We start from the raw sequence: 19,306 nt of genomic DNA on the forward strand, positions 1-19,306 counted from the left end.
GAATTTCTTGTGTTCATGGATTGTAAATGGAAAAACTACTAGGTGCCCAGTTTTACATACATAATCTCATTTAACACAATCTGTTGGAAATGGTTATCATCAGCTTATTGTTTTTCTGCTGCATTCTTACAGCATGTTCCATGTGCATATCTATAGTGACACAATGTTTTCTCTATTTGTCCCACTAGAGTGTGTGCTTCTTGAGAGGAGAGACAATGTTTCTTTCTGAACTGTTACTGTTAAGCACAAGTTTCATATGATGATAGATGCTGGGCATAATTATAAATATATTTAAAAATTTAGTACCTGGTATTTGCCAAGGAAGTAAATATTGAGTGAAGAAAGAAAACTAAAGTCCAAGAAGTGGAAAAGTGTTTTACACAAAGTTACACATAGTTATAAATGGATTCTAACCCCAAAGCTATCATCCTGCTATCATGCAGTCTCCTTTGATGAAGATGAAATCCAACATTAGATGTCACCGTATGTTTTCACAACTTGCTATTGAGTGAGCTGCCCAGGTTTTGTCTTCTAATTATAGGCTTCAAATGGGTTATCAGTTAGATTGGCCTGTTACAGAGTTAGGAATTTAGATGGTTCTCAGGGCAAGCTTATAAAGAAATAGTGAGATTTCCCTCAATGTTTTGGTTTATGTTTAAGAGAGAGGGCATTCTCATTCTCTCAAACTTAAAGGGGAAGCTTTATATGAATTACAAAATGCTACGGTTAAGTTTGTGCTTCAAAAAATACAGTAAATAGACTATATGCTTCTAGCCTTACACAGAGTATCAGTGTACTATTAGGTTGTACCATTAGGCTTTCATACCAAAGTCAAAATGACCAAGGCACCAGCATATTTTCACAGTCCAGCTATAATGCTAAAATGTGAGCTGGCTAGGACATATGAAATTCAACTTGTTGCTCTACTTACAACATTTTGATGAATATAAGAAGAGAACTGGAACATAGATGTTCAGTAGCATAAGTGCCAGAATAGTGCCATTAAGTGCAAAGCAATTTCAGGTGACCATACATTTTGACTGCAAGCTATCTAGATAATATCTTCAATTATCTATAGTATTTCCCCTGCATAGCCACAGATGCTGAATTTCTTTGTGAATATTTCTGCTTCTTTTTGTACTACGATATCAAAGCTATGACTTTTTCTTACACACACACACACACATACACACACACACACATATAAAACTAGGAGAGAAATCACAATGGGAAAAGAACAACTTAGAAATAGTTTTTGATACCAAACATACTGAATTAAGAAATAAAAAATTATGAGATGGGGTTATTAAAAGACATGATTTTTCAGCTGCTGTATTCTTGTTATTTCATTAGAAAGATATAAGTAGGAATTGAGAAAAGTTGAAACTGCTCCAGCCAAAAAGATGTACGTAATTAGAGCAATCTACCCTTGGCTGAAACACAATGAAAGTGACAGGGCTGTTGAAATTCCATCTCTAAAGCCTTTAAATACAGTTTGAGTATTTTCTACAGAAATTTGAGGCAGTGATAATGTGTAGGGATATAAATGGGAAGTGGCAGCAGCTCAAGAAAACACGGAAAATAGAGTGTACAGAAAGAGGATTGGTTTTAAAAATCCGGAGGCTTTAAACATGCTCCATCAGCTGGTCTAGTGATACCACAGCCACTTACCTTCCCCATTCTGATGCCTCTTCATGCTGGCCATTTTAATCCGATTTCACCCATTTAGGAATACTGAGGAAAGAAAATAAATTGTTCTACCATAAAGACACATGCACTCCTATGTTCACCACAGCACAATTCTCAATAGAAAAGACATGGAATCAACTTAGGTTCCCATCAGTAGTGGAGTGGATGAAGAAAATGTGGTATATATACACAATGGAATACCATACAGTCATAAAAAATAATGAAATCATGTCCTTTGCAGAATATGGATGTAGCTGGAAGCCATTATCCTAACTGAATTAATATAGAAACAGAAAAACAAACACCACATGTTCTCACTTATAGGTGGGAGCTAAACAATGGGTACTCATGGACAAACAGAAGCTGACAACAGTAGAACTGGGGATTCCAAAAGGGAGGAGGAGAGGGGCAAGGGTTGAAAAATTAACTATTGGGTACTATGGTCAGTTCTTTGGTGATAGAATCAATCACATCCCAAACCTCAGCATCACGCAATGTACTCAGGTAACAAAGCTACACGTGTACCACCTGAATCTAAAATAAAAGTTGAAATTTAAGACAAAAGAATATTTAGGGGTGCGAAATTCACATAGCAAATATGTATTTGCTGCCTATAATGCCTCCACCGGTGCCAGCTGCTCAGAAGGCTCAGAGATAAAAAACAGACGTACACCATTTTGCCCCAAACTCTTGTTCTTAACTATTATGTAATCAGGTCTTAGATAGGGTTTGTCCGTAAAACAAAACAGAGAGGTAAAGAGGTTTAGGGTATAGCAAGAGTGTTACTTAGAACTGAAGCTTCATAAGTTAGCAAGTGAAAAAGGGAGAAGCTTGATGATTGGAATAAAGTCAGGAGCTTGAAGGGATGGATGACACAGAGAAATTGAACAGGGAAAACCAAAGGAAACTCTAAGCAGGGAATGATTGTGTAGTTGAAGGAATTCTGAGTAATGCCAATGTCATGATGTGGTCCAGGAATGGATGGTGGAAATAGAATGGAGAGAAGGATTATCAGAGTTGAGGATGTCATGGAACTGACAGGGAGCATTGTTGGCTGGGTTGTCCATGGGACTGGTAAAGTTAAGCTCAAGTGTGTGTGTGTGTGTGTGTGTGTGTGCACGCGCGCATCCATGTGTGTAAAACATGGCAGCTCCGCATGTCCAAGCTTATAAAATAGGAGCTGCATGTATCATAAATTTCAAAACACTGATATTATCTTCATAGAAATATTTTTCACTAAAACAAATGCCAACAAATATAATCATTACTACATATGTGTTCATTATGACAATATTGTGATATTCTAACATGCAAAGTGAGAATTTTCAGAAATGGGAATGTTCTCTTTTGTTTGTTTGTTTGTTTGTTTTGAGACAGAGTCTCACCCTGTCACTGAGGCTGGAGTGCAGTGCCACAATGTTAGCTCACCGCAACCTCCACCTCCTGGGTTCAAGTGATTCTTGTGCCTCAGCCTCTTGAGTAGCTAGGATGACAGGTGTGCACCACTACGCCTGGCTAATTTTTGTATTTTTGGTAGAGACTGCGTTTCAGCAGGTTGGTCTCGAACTCCTGGCCTCAAGTGATCTGCCCACCTTGGCTTCCCAAAGTGCTGGGATTATAGGCGTGAGCCACCATGCCCTACCAAAAATGGGAATGTTCTCAAAAGTGTTTTTAAAGGCAGTGGTTCCTTTTCTTTTGGTAAATATTTTCATAGACTGTCAATATAATTTTTAAAAACTCTCACAACATCGTGAATGTACTAAATGTTGCTAATGGTAAATTTTACACTATATGTATAGTAGTACAGTAAAAAATCCTCCCTTATCTACCCTAAGCAAATAATTTTGTTTTATAGCCCAGAAATTCTGAGTAGATTGATATAAGTACCAATTTCTGTTGTTTTTGTTCAATATTCAATTACAGCATATTAAATAAGTACGGGAAAGAGAGGAGTTTGGCCTTATTTTAAACGTAGTTTAAGTCAGCACACATTTATTGAACTTTCAGTAGATGCTAGGAATAGTGCTCAGCCTTGCATGGGCATCAGCAACAAACAACAAATAGTCCCTGTCCCCAGGAGCTCATAGTCTAGAGGTTAACAGAGGCATCAGTAAACATCTTTTATAAGCAAAAGATATATTTAATGATTTCAACATGGGCTCAGATTTTTTTGTTTGTTTGTTTTTTTTTTTTTGTGTTTTTTTGGTCAGAGGAGAAGGTGGAGATTGAGATAATTTTGTTCTTTATTTCTAGAGGACTTTAAAAGAGGTAATCAAACAGTAACTTGTTTCACATCTAAATTAATAGGAGCATGAGAAATACTACAGCCACTACTTAAAGAGAGCTGTAGATAATTTTAGACGAAGTTTGTCACCCAATCCCCTTTTTTCTCCCTACCTATACCAATGTTCAAAGAAATGAGGGCAAATTTCTGAAATCAGAACAAACCGAAATTTGGACAGCTCTAGAGACAAATTGCAACATCCCTTCTCCTGAAAACCATCCTCAAATTTCGAATGGACTCAGCCTCAGGGTTTCATATGACTGCCTAATTTAGATCATTCTTTATCTCTGTTTTCTCCACTACCAAAATCAAAGTGAAATGAACACCTGGGCTTATTGTTGTTTTGCCTTTTTACCTGATCTTGAAGCCTTTGTGCTGCCTTACTTTCAGTGAAACAGAGTCTGTGCTCCAAGGGAAACTAGAAAGGGCTGAATACAGATGCTTCAGCTTATTGAGGAGGAAACGGAGGACTTGACTTGCCCAAATTATCCCATCTTTTCATAGTGGAATTATGATGATAAGGCTCAGGCTGTCTGATCCCCATCACAGGCTACTCCAATAGCCTCTGCTTCCTGTCTTATTTGTTTTTTAAAATTATTTTATATTGGTATATAGTAGTCGTACATATCTTGGGGATACACATGATAGTTTGATACCCTTATGCTATGTATAATGCTCTAATCAGGGTAATTGGGATATCCATTACCTCAAACATTTATCTTTTCTTTGTGTTGGGAGCATTACAGTTCTTGTAGCTATTTTCAAATATACAATCAATTATTATTAACTATAATTACTGTACTGTCGAATACTAGAACTTATTCCTTCCACGTAACTGCATTTATGTATCCATTAAGCAACCTCTCTTCCTACTTCCACCCTGCTTGCCCTCACAGCCTTTGGTAACCACCATTCTTCCTTCTACCTCCATGAGAGCAACATTTTTAGCTCTCACATATAGGCGAGAATGTGAAATATTTGTCTTTCTTTGTCTCACTTGTGCCACTAACATAATCACCTCCAGTTCCATCCATGTTGCTGTAAATGACAGGATTTCATTCTTTTTTACGGCTGAATAATTTACTGTGTATATATCACATTGTTTTTATCTATTCATCCTTTGGTGGGCACTTAGGTTGATTCCATATTTTGGCTATTGTAAATAGTGCTGCAATAAACATGGGAATGTAGATATCTCTTAGATATACTGTTTTTTTTTCTCTTGTATATATTCCCAGCAGTGGGATTTCCTGGTTCATATGGTATTTGTATTTATAGATTTTGAGGAACCTCCATACTGTTTTCCATAATGGCTGTACTACTTTACATTCCCGTTAACAGTGTATAAGACTTCTCCTTTCTCCATATCCTCACCAGCATTTCTTATGGTTTCTTTTTGATAATAGCCATTCTAACTAGCCTGTCTTATTTCTTATCCTTGTTCATGCTCATGTTGGTGGTCATCGTAGTTTAACTCTGTTGATTTTTCACCCATACCTAGTAGCTTACCCACTCTTTTAAGACTCAGGGTGTCCTTTGGTTTTCAAGGCTCAAAGACCTCTAACTCAGTTTGGTAATTTATAGCTTGCACTTCTACTTGATAGAGATTTCACGGCTATGTTTTGTATATTAAGTCTCACAACAGAAAACAGATCCAAGCTACAATATTAAAGTGGGAAACTCAATATAATATAGATGATCCATGTTAATCAGAATAAATCTTACAGCCAAGTTCTTCATAAAGTGGATTTCTATTTATATTTCTTCATGGACTTCATTACAGTATCTGAGCTGGGTATCACTGCAATGAATTGAAGAAGCAGATTTTTACAAATCGCATTTTAGAAAAAGAATTATTGTGATATTTTAATAAATGGGGTGAACTAGGTAGAAGGCAGCATTTAGAACTCCTGGGATAAGCATTACTTTTCCCATTAAAAGTTTTTACAGTTTACAGTTAAAAATAACAGTGAGATCACCCTCTGTCTTACCCTGTCTGAGACACTAAGGAGATATGCTACCTCCAAGTAGTTGTCTATTTTCCTCCACTTCATGCAATTACGAAGGTTTTTTGAATCTGACTAGAATGAGATCTGGGTTTGGATCCCCATTCTGCTATTGTCACCACAGGCAATAAGTAACCTAAGTCTTAGTTTCTTTACCTGTGTGTTGAGGTAATGCCTACCATAGGGAGTTGTGAGACTGAGTATGACCCTAGAGCAGACTAACCAAATCTGAAGACTTATGTATATAATCTATATCATGGTTTTTTTTTTTTCCTAAATGGTAGGTTGGGTTTTATAGGATCGTAAGAATGGAACCAGAATGTCCCTATTCTTTGAGAGACTCTTTTGTATTCTTTGTCTTGTTCAAAGTTTTATTACCCTTTTCAGACCACTAGTGTATCATTTAATGAAAAGCTTTTGAAATAAGTTCAAGGACTATAGTCTGGAATGTACATATGAATTTTGACAAAAATAAAACTTATTATTTGGAATTTCTATGAACACACAACACAAAGTAAGAATGTGATCTGGAAATGACCCAGATGACTCGTTAAATAGTAACTAACCACTCTGACAACCTAGATCCCAAAGTAGAGTGCTTTTGGAGGGTGGAGCATCATTTGGTCAGTTTTATCAGTTTTTATAGTCAATCCTTTCATACCCGTGTCAATAAATCCTAGCGTCTAATCAAGTTACATGTGATAGATACTCCCATCTTCTCTGCAGCCAACCTGTTACCCTCATCCCAACTATGCACATATTAAATTACTGTCCCCCACCACATAGCTTTCCTGATTTTATATATCACAGACAAAAATATAATGAAGTATTATAAATTATTCTTAGGTAATGGATGAGTTATAAACTTCTTTTAAAAAAGTCTCAAAATTGTTTGCTCTGTGTATGTGTGTTTGTATATGTTTGTGTATATGTGTGTATTCCTGCACCTAAAATGGATAGAGGGGCAAAATTCAACTTTTGAGCAACTGCCTATTTTTTGATGGTTCCTAGGTTTTCCATCCTTGTGCTTTCCTTCATCCGTGAGGTTTTGCTGCAGCCAGTAGTCAGTGAACAATTTCCTGAGCTCTCTGGGGGCACTCCAGCCAATACAGCATGGCCCAGCAGGGGGATATCTGTTTCTCCCAAGGCTTGCCCACTGGCACAGCACCGGACCATGAAGCCCCTGAGCCTTGGTACTCTTATTCCTTTGCTGGGGGACTCTGCTGGGGCAGCCCTCCTCTCTGAATTGCTTCACCTGTCAGGAAGTTACTTTGTTTGCAAAGAGGGCTACAGAAGCTGGTGTTCTAGATCTTTTGTCTGAAAGACACTGCCCTTAATTTGTCTTCATGAGGAGGGATGAATGTACACATTATCATTATGATTCTTTTGTCAGTGGGACCTTGGATGCATGGTGCACAGTGGTTAAGAGCGGGTTAGAATCAGCAAGGGCAGCATAGAGTGGTTAACAGTTTAGAAACTGTTTGAATCTTGATTTTCTTACTGTGTGACCTCTCTAAGCCTTCATTTCCCTAACAGTAAAACAGAAAAAATGAGGTTGCTGAGAGTATGTTAAATTGGTTAATATATGTCCATGCCAGGAAAAAAGTAGTTTTTAGCCATTGAATAATATTACTGCTGTAACAAAACAGACATTCCTGAAAAGCCTTGTAACTAGTTTCCTATTTACCAGACACATATGAGAGAATTCAAATACAAATACGTACGGTAGCAGAATAACCTGCATTGTAAATGGCACATCAGCATGAGAAATCTACAAACCTACTTCTTAGTGTCAAAAATTTGGGGGAAAAAGAAGGCAGAGAAATTACAAACTCCTTTTCTACTCTTCACTTATTCTTCTTTCTTATCTTTAATGTCTTTCTTCATTTCTTCACTTCTGTTTTTATTATCAAATTTTAGGAGTTACTGAGTTAATGCGTTATGTTTTCTTTAAGAGATAGCTCCTCCCTGTCTCCATCAAATAGCATGAAATTTGAGGCTTGTGTACTATCAAATTGTTTGCGTTATTTTTAATCCATGACATTGATGATAGCTATAATATAATCTCAGATTCCTGATTCCTGCTTGTATTTTGTTTAAACTCTACTATCTATTTAATATCTGACACTGCTAAGCATTTTGCTGGCTTACAGAATATCATTTTTCATGCTAATAACTTTAATGAAAATATCAGACAAATATATAAATCATTATATGTGAAATAGAAGAGTCAGCACAGACTTAAATACACTAATTTGCTAACCATGTTTAGATATTATTATTTTCAAATACTGGTGATATTTGAGTAAATATTTTGATATTCACTCTCTCATTATACGGTTATTATTTCTTTCAAGTATATTATTTGAAATTATTTTATTTTCATGTGTGAGTATGTGTGTGTACTTATTATATTCCAGTTCCACCCCTGTTTCTTGCAGCACACATGGCTGATTGCATAATCATATCAATAGAAAAAATATGATTCCCTTAGCCCTAATAGATGCTGTACCAAACAGTGACAGTCCACCTGTCTCAAGAAAGAGACAAACTTATAAGATGCTGACTGTTCCATTTAAGCATTGCCATGCTCATCAGATAACTGGCTGCAAAAATGAATACTGCATTATTAAAGAGAAGAGAGGAATAGACTGGAGCAAATGCCATGGTTTTTAGTGACTTTCTTTTTCTTCAGACATAAAATAGAATCACAGAGGTAAGCCTCTGCTCTAATTAATTCTCTCCTTGGTTACACTGTGAGCCTTCCCTTCACTGCCCTCATCAGAACCACCTGAAGGGAATAACTAATAAGAGTTCATCTGTCATCCTTTGTACATGATAAAATTCAGACTGCTTAGAAATCAAAGGTGCCAAGTTATGCCCACCTGCAAAGAAATCATAATAGAGAATATTTATGTAGTTTTCTCAACTGCATGATTTTTTCACATTACCTTACAGAGGTCAGGAAGCTGATTCTGCTGTCCTAAATTTAAACTACAGAAGGTAGGGTATGTTTTAATGACCCTTCAGTTGGGCACAAATTAGACACGCCAGCAGAGGGCGAGCATTAGCCATAAGAAAGGCTGAGGTTTACATTATGGTTTATAGAGGCAAACTCTCCCCCACCTACACTCACACAATTATTTTGGGGGCCTTATTTTAAAAGGTTTCTGTTATATGAAGACCCTCAACTTCTGTCTTCACAGCCTACCAAACTTATACTGAGACTTTTGTTATAAAAACATTTTCCGGTTTAGGGAAGACAGACTGTCACAATGAAATTCATTAAGCTTTGAAATAAATCCAGCCTGCCTGGGTTTGAACCCTTGTGTGACCTGAAGCAAATTTCTTGACTTCTCTGAGCTTCAGTTTCCTCATTAGTAAAACAGAGATGAAAAGGGTACCTGCCTCACTGTGTTGTTGAGATACCCATATGGGACAATACACGTGTAAGGGATTTAGCTCAGTATCAGCCACAGGGTGAAATTCTGATAAGTATTATCTATCGTTAATTCTCAGTACAAATCCTGGGAAACAGTAGACACTGAAAAATAATAATGTCTATAAGAGGAGCCCTGCTAAGAGTGGATTTGGGAAGGCTTGTTAAAGATGAATCTGCAGAACTGAAGGATGAGATGCTCAAGGAAGACATGCATATTTCATTAAGAAGAGGTGAAACCTACAAGAGTGAGGAACCAATGACTGACATTCATGGTTCACAAACTTAAAATGACTAAGAAATTATCAGGGGAATTGAGTGCTGCACATGGAAATGGAAATAAAACAGGCTGGATGGTTTTATATCCAGAAACATAATTTAGTCAAGCAATTGTGTCAGGATAGAGGGATTTTCTACATCTATTTTAGCACCCAAGTTCTTTCTGGCAGGATTTGGGGAAGAACACATATTTTGGAATTTGGCAAATCACAAACAGGCCCATCTGTCTGGAAAGAAATGGTCTTTACCCATTTTTTTTTTCCAGCTTGAAACATGAAAGATGTGATTCTAGAAGCAAAAATGGGTTACAATTTTAGGAAATAAAATCAGTAAGGACCAACATCTTTACAGAGTAGGAGCACTGACAAATGTCATGGGAAGAACTGTATCTACCTTTTCATTCTAAATGGTGTATGCAGGGGCTACTAAATCAAACAGCTTGACTAAGTGGGTTTGAAAGAGAATTAACAATTTTGCAGAGATGTTCATCTACTTGCTGAAAAGAGTTGGTATGATTGATCTGTCTCCCTAAATCCTGAATACTGTATGGAAGTAGGCTCTTAAATCTAAGAATTACACTTAGTACAAACACTATATTTTTACAGCTACTTGCACAGAGCTATCCCTATGGGTGTCAACCAAAAGTAGATAAAATGGTCTTTCTTCAAATAATTACTGGGTAGCCAATATTTTTCTATACTCTAATGACATGTAATGTACCTCAATAAGGTGAAATATTAGGTTGTAATGGCAAAAACTGCAATTACTTTTGCACCAGCCTAATAAATTCTAAAGAGATGTTCAGGTATTCTTCTGTGGTATTTAAATACACATCTAAATAAAACAGGCCTTAGTACCTACCCGAGCCAGAAATCTATCCATGAAACAAAGACTATTAAAGATGATATATGAAATGCCACATTTAAAAAACACTCCAAGTAATGTTTTAAAAATAGCATGTCATCTAAAGCCAGATGAAGATTTGAAAACACACAAGACAATTTAGAATCTTTTGGCACTTTGGAGGATCTGACAGCAGCTAGTGTCGCTGGAGGGAAGAGGTAGCACATCTCGAAGCCATGTTAGCCACAGTCATACATGTACATTATATGTATACTAACAAGACGTAGCCTGCCCCAAGATACACATCTTTTAGGTAAGAAAATACAATTGTTCAGAAAAACAATGTTAATGATTCTATAAGTTTTCTTCTCTGATTATACTAATAAGTCCAAAACAAGTTTTTATTTATAATAGTTTAGAAACATTTGGTGCATTACACTCACACAGGCAACACAGCACAAAATAACTGGTTCCTTCACAATGTATTAGGCATAAGACGATTTTAACTATGTTTTATTATGTAAAATTTTAATGTAAAAAGTAGGCAAATTATTATAATGAACACTTACAAGCCTATCAACTGGTTTCAGTGATTATCAACCCATGACCCTTCAATCATTTATAACCCTCTCTTCCCCTCCTCAGCTCGTATTAATTTCAAATCTCATACATCATATCATTTTACCCTTAAACATTTGAACTCTTTTTAAACACAGCCTTCAGTACGATTACTTCATATATTCACAATGATTCTCTAATATTGAATATCAATTTGGATGTTTAAATTTACAATTATCTCACAAAGAGCTCTCTCCTTTTAATCAGAATCCAAATAATATTTAAATGTTGAATTTATTTATGTCTTTTCAGTGCACTTTCTTTTTTTTCTTATTTATTTATTATTATTATACTTTAAGTTTTCGGGTACATGTGCACAATGTGCAGGTTAGTTACATATGTATACAAGTGCCATGCTGGTGCGCTGCACCCACTAACTCGTCATCTAGCATTAGGTATATCTCCCAATGCTGTCCCTCCCCCCTCCCCCTACCCCACAACAGTCCCCAGAGTGTGATGTTCCCCTTCCTGTGTCCGTGTGTTCTCGTTGTTCAATTCCCACCTATGAGTGAGAATATGCGGTGTTTGGTTTTTTGTTCTTGCGATAGTTTACTGAGAATGATGATTTCCAATTTCATCCATGTACCTACAAAGGACATGAACTCATCACTTTTTATGGCTGCATAGTATTCCATGGTGTATATGTGCCACATTTTCTTAATCCAGTCTATCATTGTTGGACATTTGGGTTGGTTCCAAGTCTTTGCTATTGTGAATAATGCCACAGATTCAGTGCACTTTTATCTATAGGTTTCCCTGTGTCTCTCATTCTCCTTTTTTTATTCTTCTGAAATGTATTTGTTAAAGAAATTAAGTGGGTCATTCATGAAAGTCTCATATTCTAGATTTTGCTGATCATATTCATGTGGCATAGTTGACATATTCTTCTATTTATATTTTCTATAAGTCAGTAGTTGAACCTACTGGCTTGATTAAATTCAGGTTCAGTTTTCTTGGGCAAGACTGTTTTATTGATGGTTGTATCTTTTTCTATAACGAGGTACCTGATATCCAGCTGTCTCTCTTTTTGTGATGTAAACAACTATCAATGCTGAGTGTTAGCACTATTTTATGCCAACATTTTTCCATTTGTTTTGATTACCTGAAGCCCTTTTTATAGTCTATTCCTCAAGGAGATATCACAAGAATAATATTCCTTGAGTTTTTAAATGTTTATAGCAGATTGTACTCTTTATCCTTGAAGGTGAGTTTGTTTGTGTTGGATGAGTGTGTTGAATATCACATTTATGGTTCATATTTTCTTTACTTACTTTATTTTTTTAACTTCATTGCCTGTTGGCATAAAATTTGCCAGAATTCTGAAGACCGTTTATTTTTTCCTTATGAATGACTTAATCTTTTTTTTTGTCTGGATATCGAAATAATTTACTAGAGTATATCCTGGCATTGCTCTTTATAGATTGATTTTTCTCAGGCATGCGGTATGCCCTCTCAAAACAACATATCTCAATTTTTTTGTTTTACATTTTAGTAAGCTTCCTTTGAATTTAAGTTTTTACTATCTTATTTTCTTCTTTGGGGAAGGGGTTCATGGGTTCATATTATATCTATGTTAGAATTTCTTTTCTTAGCTTCTATAGTTGTCATTTTATCTTGAATTCTTTTTACATACTTTTATTTAAAGCATAATTCATTTTACTTATTTTCCCAAGGTAATAATACCAGTTGTGTTTGTATCCTCTGCATTCTTTCACTTCTAAAATAATATTGCTTCTATTTCTAATTCTTTCCTGATCTGTCTACCCTCACCTCTAGTTTTCCCAATTCTAATTTGTTACCTTTTCCTCTCTTGTATCATTTTAATAAACATTTTGAACTTATATGAACTATGAACTATTAGGTTACGGTTTATGTTTTGTGAGCCTGTCTTTATGTCATGTTTTCATTTTCTGAGGGGATATCATTATGCTTCATATACCCATTTTTTTTCCTGTAGCAACTTTATATGGATTTTGAATGTGTTTTTGCTACTTACTTTTTTATAAAATGAGTTTTTAAGAGCACTTTTTTTTTTGTTTTTTGTTTTGTTTTTTCTGAATCGTCATGAGTTGAAGTATGTACCTGCTGTTCTCAAGTGACCCACTGTGCTTTCAAGTGAGTACCTTTGTTTATTTGGGGGTTTACCTGTTCTCAAGTCCTTTACATTCCTTATTGCTTTCTTCTATTTCCTCTCATACAAAAGCAGACACCAGAAGGATTTTATATCTTTGTTTGTCCCCACTTGCTTATATTCTGTGTTCATAAGAATATCCTCTCAAGGACTTTTATTTGTTATCTGGATTTTTGCTTTGCTATCCTAGTTACTCTCTCTAGTTTCAAGAGATGTTTCCTTGAACTATTCTTAAAGAACAGCTCACCATGTGATTAAGATGGTGGCAGAAGGGGAGGGGAAGTGTAAGTTGCATTGAGCTGTTTTGCTTTAGTGAAGTATTTGCCAAATTGAGATAAATAACTAGAGTTGGCACAAGCCAATTCATTGAAATTCGTTTGGTGGTTTCATATAGATAGTAAAATATGAAACAGTACCAACTGTGATGCTTTGTTTTTAAAAAATGTATCTGCAGATTCTGTAGTCTTTGTTCTCAAATAGGTGTCTTCATTTTTTTTTCAATTATCTGTAGATCTCAAAATATGTTGTATCTTTAGCTTGTAGAAACTACTCAGTACCAATTACATACCTGGAATTGATATGTACTCTGTGTACAATGGAGAATGTCTCTGATGGTAAAGAAGTGTTATTGTTCTGATGGTAAAGTGTTATTGTTCTCATGGTTTTGCAGACTTGAGGACTTGAGTCTGGATACTAAGAGAAAAATTGTCCTTGTACCTGAGGATGAAGGGAAAGGTGATCCAACTCAATGCTTATCAAAAGCATAATTTAGACAGGAGATAAGAGACTGCATTATGCAGTATTACTGAAGCTCATTTCCCTAGGCAACCCCCGTGGGTTCAGATTGCTCCTGTGTGAACTAGTTCTTAAATGAATTTTAAAATTCAGTTCAAAGTTGTTCTTAGTGAATTAGGCAGGGGACCTGGCTATTGGAAGGCTTCTATCAATCCAAGAGTAAGATACTATTAAGAACCACAGAAATATAGAATATATCAAACACTTACAATGAGGAAGAACCCAGAGAAGATGGTGGAGTTAAGCAGATATACCCAGTATATTGGGTGACAAAGGAAAGGGGGTTCTTAGTATATTCACTGAAATTCCATAGAAGGAGCTTAGAAGGAGAAGCCCCAGAAAAGGTACTCTGGTATTTCCTTAGCCAGGAAGCTGAGGAAAGATCCTAAATCCCAGGGTCTCACAAGGTCCTGCATTTGGATCTCTCCACGAAAAAATAGGAGTCAGCCTTCCTTTTGTTTGTAATTTGAGTTTGAGAGAGGATCTAAATTTCTTATCTCTTTGAGCTTTATAGCAAGACTCAAGTTTATAGCAAGAGTCCAGTTTTTGTTTTCATTCAGATTGTTTTAAACATTGCAAAGATTTACACAACATTCTGTATTTCTGCTCTATTTTGAAAACCAGCAGATTTAATTATCTTGTGCTCCTCTCATTAGGCAACTGTTGTTCTAGAGAGGGCATGTACTCTGCAGTTTCCTACAATCCCCACAATCCCCATCTTTTTGAATTTTATCACGCTCGACTGACTTAATCCAGTGACATAACCTTCCTTACTATTAAAGTATTTGTGTTTGCACCTCTGTTTTATAGGATAAAGAGAATAATTACATTCCAAATGCCTGGGTTGAGTTTTCATTCCAGAATCTCTGGAGTTCAGAGATCTATCCACAGATAGTAGAAGGCACAGCAGGGGAAAGTGATCGCACATTGATAAAGAAGAGAATCAGGGCAAGATAACTGACTATTGAAAATATGCCTAAAAGAGACAAGAGTAAGGAGGGAGAGTATTTGAGAAAGATGAAACACCACAGGGCAGCCCTGGTCATGCTCTAAGATGCTCAGGATGGAGACAGTTGCAGCATTCTATCCTCTAACTCAAGCAGGAATTTGATAAATTATTTTCGAATGTTAATACATAGCCTGATGCCTCCTTCAGATACCAATTTAAAAATTGTTGTAAACACACATAATACATTTTGGGAGGCTGAGGCAGGAGGATTTCTTGAGGGCAGGGGTTTGAGGCCAGCCTGGTCAATATAGTGAGACCCTGTCTCTATAAAAAATTTTTTAAAAAATAGCCAGGCATGGTGGCACACACCTGTAGTCCCAGCTATTCAGGATGCTGAGGCAGGAGGGTTGCTTGAGCATAAGAGTTAGAGGCTGCAGTGGGCCATGATTGTGCTATTGCACTCCAGCCTGGGCATCAGGTAAGGTGCTGTCTCAAAAAAAAAAATCGAACGAACAAACAAAATCCCATACACTTAACATAAAATTTACCATCTTAAACATTTTTAAGTGCACAGTGTTAAGTATATTCACATTGTTGTGGGACAGATCTCTAGAACTTTTTCATTTTTTAAAACTGAAATTCTATACCCATTACCTTTCTGTTTTCCCCCTCCCCTTGCTCCTGACAACCACTCTTCTGTCTTCTGTTTCTGAGTTTACTACTTTAGATATCTAAAATAACTAGAATCATATAGTATGTTTTTGTTTGTTTGTTTTATGACTGGCATATCTCACTTAGCATAATGTCCTCACAGTTCATTCATACTGTAGCTTGTGACAAGTTTTCGTTTTTTTGGTGAGACAGAGTTTCACTCTTGTTGCCCAGACTGGAGTTCAGTGGCGTGATCTTGGCTCACTCCAACCTTTGCTCCAACCTTTGCCTCCCCGGTTCAAGCAATTCTCCTGCCTCAGCCTCCCAAGGAGCTGGGATTAAAGGCATGCGCCGCCACTCCTGGCTAATTTTTTGTATTTAGTAGAGACAGGGTTTTACCATGTTGGTTAGGCTGGTCTCAAACTCCTGATCTCAGGTGATCCACCCGCCTCGGCTTCCCAAAGTGCTGGGATTACAGGCATGAGCCACTGAACTCTGCCATTTTCTTTCCTTTTTAAGGCTGAAAAATATTCCGTTGTATATAAATACTATATTTTCTTTACCCACTCATCCATTGGTGGGCATTTGAGTCCTTCTAACTCTTGGCTATTGTGAATAATATTGCATTGAGTACAGTTGTGCAAATATATCTTTGAGATCCTACTTTGGATGGAGCTGGAAGCCATTATCCTCCACAAACTAATGCAGAAACAGAAAACCAAATACCACATGTTCTTACTTATAAGTGTGAACTGAACAATGAGAACAGATGGACACATTGGGGGAAACAACAACACACTGGGTCCTGTCTGGGGGATGCAGAGGGAGGGAGAGCATCAGGAAGAAAAGCTGAGGGATACTGGGCTTAATACTTATATGTTGCGTTGATCTGTGCAGCAACCACCATGGCACATGTTGACCTATATAATAAACCTGCATACCCCACACATGGACGCTGGAACTTAAAAGTTGATTAAAAAATAATAATTCTTTTGGATATATACCCAGAAATGAAATTGCTGGATCGTATGTTTATTCTATTTTTGAATGTTTGAGGAACTTTTCTACTGTTTTGCATAGTAGCTACACCATTTTTCATTTCCACCAACAGCGAACACAGGCTTCAATTTCTCCACATCTTGCCAATACTTATTTTCTCTTTGTGTGTGTTTTATAATGGCTACTCTAATGGGTGTGAAGTAATATCGTGGTTTTGATATGCATTTCTCTAATGATTAGTGATGTTGAGCATAATTTCATATTCTCATTGGGCATTTGTATATCTTCTTTTGAGAAATGTCTATTCAAGTTGGCAAACCACACAATGGAGAAATGACAGCCTCTTCAACAAATAATGTTGAGAAAACTGGATATGCTCCTGCAAATGAGTGACATTGGATGCTTACCTTACACCATGCACAAAAATTAACTGAAAAATGGATTATAGTTTACAACGTAAAATATAAAACTATAAAACCCCTAGAAGAAAACATCAGGGAAGAGCTTCAAGACTTTCTCAGTGATTTGTTAAATATGACAGTAAAAGCACAGGCAACAAAAGCAAAAGTAGACCAATTAGACATCAAACTTAGAAACTTCAGTATGATGAAGGAAACAGCAAAATGAATAGGTAACTAACAGAACGGGAGAAAATATTTGCAGGAAGAAAATAAAAATGGAAGTATTTTTATTTTTTAGTATAGGATGATTCATTAAAGTCTCTACTAGCTGTTGGAATTTCAGTGTTATAAGAGGGCAATATTTTAGAGTAGAAGATCTTTCTGGAGTTTTAAAAAGTATACTTTCTTTTAAGAAATATATCTGGAAACTGGAAAATTCATCTATATGAGAAAGATTTTATTATCTCCCTTTTAATTCTTACTATGATCCTATCAGATACTGCTCCCTTCTAGCATTTCCAGAGGTAAGTATCTCTTCCTCTAGCACCTATTTATAAAATGACAATGATGGTGTTGATAAAAGGAACAGCTGATACTGTCAAGTACTTTATATTTTTAAGTCATTTGGTTTTTACAACAAAAACATGAATAGGTAACACTCTTTATTTTCCTTCATTTTATAGATGACTCATAAATCAAAATTACCAACTGCAAAAATACCAGTTAGAATTATTTTTAAATGACTATGGGTTCATTGTCTTGACTTCCTTTTCCTCCCATGTGATATATTTTATTAATTTGTGATTTAGCTTTTGGTACTTTATAGGGCTTTCTCTCAATAGAGATTGCCAAAGTAACCAGAGTTTGCTGAAGGAGAGAGAAAAAAGGGCAAAGACCTGGACAGTGAAGGGTTCTGAAGAAAACGTTACTTAGCTCACAGCTGACCTAGAGTCAACCCTTCCGATGCTTATAAGAGCTTCTTTCTCCCTGGCCCTAAACCAGAAATTAGGGTTTTGTTTTTGCTTTTGCCCTTCTGGGCTCTACAGAATATGTGGATGTGCTCTCTGGAGATAACAACTGGGAAACGGGAGAATCTGAAACCCTGTAAAAAGAAAGGATGCTATGTCCAATCATATTAAATAAAGTGCTCTATGTGGATCTATTTTGATACAAATGTTTTAGACCATTTCAAAGAAATATGTTCTTGACTTGCTTCACACTTTATACACATATTAGGCAGTTAGGTGGAAAGGTCTTTCAGTATGATTCTTGGTTATAACAAGAAATTGGGTAATTAAAATATCTCTAGTACCAAATATGGTTTCTAAAAACCTGTTAGACAAAGGACATCGCCACAAAATTTTGAATCCATGCAGTTTGTGGTCAATAATAATTCTCACCCAGTCATCAGGAAGCTTCTGTCACGGTTATTTTCACTGCTCTTGGAGTCATCAGTGCATATTGAATAGCTCCTGAATGATTGGCATGTGATGTTATTCACATTTGTACTCTAGCCTTCCAAAAAAGGAAAGGAAGTCATTGTTGTTTTCTTGGAAGAAAAACCCAATGATCATTTATCACTGTGTACATACGTATTTAAGACATTCATCCTTTCCAATATTGAACAAGATTGCTCAATATATACATCAACTTTATTGTCAAGCATGGAAAAATGTCTAATGTACGTAAGACATTTAGTGAGAATATGAATTATTAAGATTATAGTTTTCATTTTTGTCAAGCCAAATTGAAATTTGCATTTGGAAATCTGTAAAGAATAGAAAAGGAAAAAAGAAATAGACATATTGAACACATAGTATATACAAACAGAAAACTGAGGCTCAGGGAGATTACATAAATAGCGTATGGCCATACAGGTGGAAAGTAGTGGAACTCTGAATCAAAGAATGGCTCTTTGGTATTCTAAAACTTATTAAGAATTTTAAAACATTTACTCCTCTGGAAACGTCACCATTATGAATGGAGGGCAGATTATAGTAGAAAATGACAATATTTGGTAAGAAGTTTAATATATTAATTATTGCTAGCTAATATTTATTGAGTACCTACTACATAATAAGTATATACTATCTAAGTTGCTTTACATGGATTATCTCATTTGATTCATCAGCAAGAGTATAAATAGAAATTATATTTATACCCATTTTGCAGATAAAGCAAGCTTAGAAATGTTAAGAAACTTGACTAAAGTCAGAAAAATT

This window comes from Gorilla gorilla, chromosome 16 (genome assembly GCF_029281585.2).
Source record: "Gorilla gorilla gorilla isolate KB3781 chromosome 16, NHGRI_mGorGor1-v2.1_pri, whole genome shotgun sequence".
NCBI lineage: Eukaryota > Metazoa > Chordata > Mammalia > Primates > Hominidae > Gorilla > Gorilla gorilla.